The sequence below is a fragment of the Uranotaenia lowii genome, chromosome 1, assembly GCF_029784155.1.
Source record: "Uranotaenia lowii strain MFRU-FL chromosome 1, ASM2978415v1, whole genome shotgun sequence".
Lineage (NCBI taxonomy): Eukaryota > Metazoa > Arthropoda > Insecta > Diptera > Culicidae > Uranotaenia > Uranotaenia lowii.
The window spans coordinates 130,753,823-130,760,157 of NC_073691.1; the positions used below are offsets into that span (position 1 = coordinate 130,753,823).

The following is a 6,335-nucleotide window of genomic DNA, read 5'->3' on the forward strand; positions in this document are numbered from 1 at the left end:
CAATAAGTTTGCTTAATGCGCCCTTGCCACGAAGTGAACTTTTTGGATAGATTCGAATCTAACACAATTGCGAAGTCATATGGTTTAATGGCCTTTATTTTGAAAAATTGAACTTTTCCTGTGGTCCATAAGTGAAGTGCATTAATTACATAACAAAATTTTATTGGTAGAACTAGTTTTTTTTCTCACGTTCGATATCACTGAACATTCGGTTGACCAGCTGCGATGATATTGTTACTCACCTTTTAGGGAACTTCTTTGTTACGGAAAATAAAAACCGGAAGCTGATTAACTTCGTTCTATTCGGTAGTCAGTAAATATGCAATGAGTAGTAAATTTGAACAGCACCTTCCGATCGACCCGCGTTACACTAGCGTCAACAGATTTCTACTCTTGAGCATCCCGTAGGCCGCAAGTCGCAAAGCTTATGTTGCCAGTATCTTCAAGAAAGGCGCCTCTCGGCAAACGGACAAGGTCAAAAGCGGCCGTTCCAGTATCGGTTCGCTGCTAGCTAAGTAGTTATCAGCTAGAGGCGAGGCGGACACATTATTAGGAAGGAAAATAAGTAGGGGAAGAGGGGGCATAATGCCCACGTTAAGAAGAATGCCTTGTTTTAGAATACATTTGAAAAGATTCACTTTAATTTTCGATTGTGTTTTTAAGTTTGGTTTATTTTTTGTCTAAATCTGATAGTTAGAATAACTGGAAGGTCAAAAAAAGGCGCAAATTTAATGAAGTTTGAAGAGTAGGTAGAAAATTGGATTTCAGATTCAGTAGGGGCATAATGCGCATATGTGTGTACCCAATCGCGCCGTTTAACGTTTAATAAGTGTATATTGATCCAAGTGCCTCCGAAAGTGTTTGCCAGGTAAAAACACTTCTACTCTACTTCACAGATGGAAAAATGTATTGATACGCGCAGTGCTGCCAGATATACTTTAATTCTTGTGAATAGTTAATTAAATCTATATTAAATTTAAGAATTTTAAATATATTCGTTTATATTCAAGTTATGTTTTCTAATACAACTTATAAATATCTTTTAAATTGTTATGATGAAACTACATATAAATTTAAACAAATATGAAACATGCTTAAAGATAAACGGACATGGCGCGTTTTGCCCCACCTAGACATGTTTATTAAAAATCGTTCAAAATAACATAAAAAATAATTGAATAAGGAAATTTTTCGTTTTGTGGTGATTTTCAAGAACAATGTTCATCATTGTAACAGATGTCAGGTAATTGTTTTTGGCGACAGATGCCGTAATTCCTTACGAAATTCAAGGCACAAATTGCAAGGAATATGGCTTGAAAAGTATTTTTGGATTTTTGCAGGGATTTATCACATATTTGATGCTAATTTTTTGTACAAAAGGTTTCTACTGTTAATTAGAAGGGTATAGCGTACCAAATTCTTAAAATAAGTGTATATCTAGCTAGATTTCGCAGTGGGGCGTTTTGCCCACACTGGGCATTATACCCCCAGTTCCCCTAATTCCCTCCAGATGATGATGGTGATGATCCCCGCGAGCGAGCGAGATGTGTGGGAAAGCGTTATCAAGAACCAAACGGTTTATGGTGATTATTATTGGAAACTAACTATAGAAGAAAGCAATAAGCAATTAGAGAAGATCACTACGACAATCAGAGGAAGAGGTTTAAAGTGAGTGTTGTTTGGGAATGAGTTGCTGTTTTTTTCTGTTCTTTAAGGTTCGATTACCAATAATCTACCCAACGGATTCTAATACATGCTTTCAGACTGGATTATTGTACTAGAATTAGGTGTAGATTTCCCGGCGTTATCTTAATTTTGGAGAAATAAGATACAGCTATTCACGTCAAAAGGGAAATTTGAGATTGCTTCACATAATTTGCTGTATTTTTGACTAATGAAAAAACTTGCAATTTTGTCAAAAGTTCGAAAAATGTTCGATCTAGTACTAGGCCAAGTCGCATGAAAATTGTTCAACGCAATCAAAATTGGTGCTGGTCTAAAAATGTGGTTCATTGTCGCCAAAAATACGATTTCATACTTTTTTGAGCGGATGCTTGTGTGGAAAATATCTCAATGCTTTTTCCGATCTTTCTTGGACAAAATTAAAATTGAACACCAAAAATGATTTACAATGTTGAAAATAGATTCCAACTTTATTGCTAGTTTGTAAAAAATCTATCCAAAACTAATGTTAAATTTATATATCAATGGAAAGCCAATAACTTGACCAACAAAACCCACTCAAAATATTTTACGAACTTGTCCGAACTCTTAAGGTTATAACTTACTGAAAAAAGCCATTATTTTGGATATTTTGTAGTATACCTCCTTTCTTAGTTGAAATACAGTACCGTTCATAATTGTAGAGAAATTTTAAGCACGCGCACTGTCACTTCGACTTTGAATTTTCATAACTTCTTACTCTGATTATATTTTTTTATCAAATTTTCTGTGTAACATAGATCAATTATTACACTACTATCCCACAAAATTTGAGCTTCCTAAAATTTGTGTGGCCTTAGATACAGTTATTCTACGAAATTCGGACTTTTTGGACTTTTATCATTCAAACTGCAATGTCTCAGAAACTACTTTAGGATTTTTGTTGAAATTTTGCGAATGGTTGTTGAAACATGAAGTTAGCATGTCTGAAGTGTTTGGAAAGTTCTATTGATGGTATCAAAAGTTACGCGAGGTACAATATTTCAGACATGTTGGACGCATGTTTCCATAGGAAAATCTTATTTCTTGTTCAACAACCACTAAATCTATTTAAACAAAAAACTCAAATCAATATCGTGGGATTCTGATTTCAAAACACAAATAGATCGTTCATTTCATTTTTTTTTTTTTTTTAAATTTAATGCTATTGTCATACATTTTTGACTGATTAGTAGATAGAAAAGATACTGTTCTTATGAATCGCCAAAATTCTATAGAAATCGCATTTTTAGGTTCATATGTGAAATATTGTTGCATTATATTCGAGATATGGCAGTTTGAATGGTAAAAGTCCAAAAAGTCCGATTTTCGTAGAATAACCGTATCTCAGGCCACACATACTTTAGAAAGCTCAAATTGTGTGATATAACAGTTTGGTAGTTGATCTATCTTTTGCAAAACATTTGATCAAAAAATATTATCAGAGTAAAAAGTTATGGAAGTTCAAAGTCAAAGTGACAGTTCGCGTGCTTCCAATTTCTATACAATTATGAACGGTACTGTATGTATTTGAAATGTTTCACAAAATTGTGTGTTTCAACAATTTGACCAACTTTTTTAAATGTCCAACTTTGTTAATCGTATACTAGAAAAGATATTAAACAAAAACTCAAAATTACTTTTTGAAATGCTCGTTATTTTTAAAATGCTCGTAACTTTTATGATTTTCATGCGATCATTATGGTGTCTTCAACAAAGTTGCTTAAAATAATAAGATCTAAAACTTTTGTGAAGACATCAAGTCTCTAAACTAATTATTTCAAGAAAAAATTTTTTAATCTCCCATCCAGGCGGAAAATAACTTTTTTTATTTCAAGAATTTAATAAATCATCAAAAATATTAAAAATGTTGCGGAGATATCAAATGTCTACCGTTTACCGTTTGTCCGCAAATAATTTTGATCGCTAATTATATGCATTTACCTCTGTGTGCGCCTGTAGTCTAAAATTTTTTTTGTCAAAAGGAACGACAGAATTAACGTACCCGGGTTCTGATTGGAAATTCTGTATGAAAAAACATGGATTGTTTTTTGGAGAATGTCACTTTTTTGGTTTTTTGAATATTTTGTTTTCATATCATCTCTTCTTGTAGTTAACATAGGGTGATTTGCCAATCGTTGAACAGCTAAACACATGATTTTGGTTTCTATGCAGTATTTCGGTCCCTTAAATCGAATTCGTTCATTTTTTTTTGTCGATGGTACTCATACAGGCTTGGTCAAGCAGATCCAAATGTTGAAACGCTCGAAAAAAATGACATCGAAATTTAAAAAATCATTTAAAACAGGCTGTTTTTGTCCAATAGTTGCACAGGCAAATCTGATGTCGTTCCTAATGTTGTCCGATTTTTTCCAATGGTTGCACATCTTGAAAGGCTTTCAAAGGCCCAGCCACCATGTAGTCTAAGTAGCTGATATTTGAAACGGAAGTTTTTTATGAGAACTTCTAGATCAAATGCAATCCAATTTGAAGATGACCCATTTTGAAGGAGGTCGTCCATAAGAACCGTCCGACGCCCACTGGGAAAATTTGGACCAATAATCCCAAAAAAAATCGAAGCCACGAGTTTCAGAGCCTGGAATTGTACCTACCTTGCGTGAAATTTTCTCAAAAATTTAAATCTGTTGTCAGACTAGACAATACCTGTCTGAGTAAAGTGTTATTTGATCTTGTTTACCCAGTAATTAGCTATTTCTTTATATGTTCTTGCAACATTAAATTTTAAATCATTCCATAAAACGAACTAAAAAGTTTTTGAATGCGTAATATATTTTAAAGGGACTATTTGCTCATGAAAGGATGAAAGGTCAAGATCTGTTTTGCCCCCCTTTACCCCTATGAAGAAAATATCATTTTTTTTTAATAATTGCTTTTTATCTTACTAAGAAGTTGATTGTTTTAACATACTGAATATCAATTTAAAGCTAAAGAATGCTCTCAGCAACGCTCAAAGCTTCAAACCATTTGTCTGATTTAAGCTCAAGATATGCAATTTTATATAAGAAAAATTTAATTGATTGGAATATTTATAACGCGAAATGGGATAACTTGTAGTGAATGTAGTTCTTGTAGCATTTCATCAATCTTCATAAAACATTCACATCACATTGAAATGTTTCCCAATAACAATTGTTTTGATCAAATTCAGTTTCTCGAAGTTATGACTGTGTTTCTGAGTAGTCAGTCTTAACACGACGACAGATTTGAACTTCTGACAAAATATGCCATGAGATAAAAAAGTATATCAGATCTTCCAATCTGCGTGCTAGATGCAGCAGATAATCTCGAAGTGTGAGAAAAATTGGTTATGCAGACATTTTTTCTAAATTATTTGCTAAAAATTTTGAGTAAACGGTCAGGAAGAAGAGCTTCAAAATAAATCGGATATGAAAGTAGTCCCTCAATACCGAGGCAGTTAAATTGCCCTAAGGCTACTTTTAAATTTTTGATGTAGTTTAATAAACTTAATACTTCCGAATATTTGACGATAAAAAAAATTTTTTTTTGTTCTATGATGAAATTTTCGTCATAATTTATTTTAAAATAAAAGAATTTGTAAAATATCATTGATTTTTTTAAATCGTATTTAAAGTGTCTTTAAATTAAAGTTAAGTTACTGAAAACCAACATTACAATTCTTAGACGTAGTTTTCCACTTATTTAGCAGAGAAAGAAAACAAGTCATATTAAGGGGCCGTTTAAATATTACGTAACGCAATTCTCGATAACTTCCTACCTACGTAACAAATCCGAATGAGATTTTATAACAAAAATCAACAAATAGTTGCAAGCTATTCACCTTAAATCCAACTAAACTCCCCCCCCCCCCCCCCCCCCCCCCTCCTTAGACAGTTAAATGGATCCCTAAAAGGAAATTCGAATTTTAACAGTTGCATGTAATAAGTCAATTAATGCATCTAATCAAGCGTATTAGTCATGCAGCCAGCTTGAGAATAAATTGATATACAATAATTGGACAAGACAAGATTGAGCGGACCAATTGTTGCACAATCCGATATTTTCTCTAGTTCTATATAAATCGTGATTTTTTTTAGATATCATGGTTTCAAAATATTCCAACAAATGATTCAAAAAGAAAACCGAAACGAAAAATGTTTTGTTCTGACGTGAAACCTTGTTTGCCTTCAAAGGAATCTTAAGGTTTTGCTTGACAATTTGCACAAAAACCGCACGAAAAAAACAAGAAAAAGTAAAACTGTCGTTATATGCCTAATTTTCAGCAGAAAATATCGTAAAAAGCCTCATTTTATCAGTTAACATTCCAATAAACATGACTCAGTATTATTTTTGGGTAAAATTTTAAACACGGCTGAAATATTGACAATTTTAGTCATATTGTGCAACGATGGGGCAGAGGACAACGATTGGCAAATCACCCTATGTATCCAAAATAATTTAGAAATTAATTATACGGGATTTTTCACGTAAACTAATCTTTTGTGGCATAACATAGATTCTACGTGTGCCTTGTAGTAACTACTGTATTTCAAATGACTGTCACATGAATTTCACGTAAAATCTAAGTGGATGGTTTGAAATCTCATGTCTTCAATTTTCTCAAGCGTGTGGTAGTAAATTATTATTGGAAAAGG

General features: G+C 32.9%; 1 protein-coding gene across 1 annotated transcript in view; it reads right to left on the reverse strand.

Annotated features, from left to right (window-relative positions):
- LOC129754238 (facilitated trehalose transporter Tret1-like) overlaps positions 1-501 on the reverse strand; it is a 48,199-nt gene extending 47,698 nt beyond the window's left edge. Inside the window, exon 1 of the mRNA XM_055750184.1 lies at positions 243-501. The gene's annotated coding sequence lies outside the window, so the exon portion shown is untranslated. The remainder of the gene's footprint in view (positions 1-242) is intronic.
- Positions 502-6,335: the final 5,834 nt, after the last annotated feature.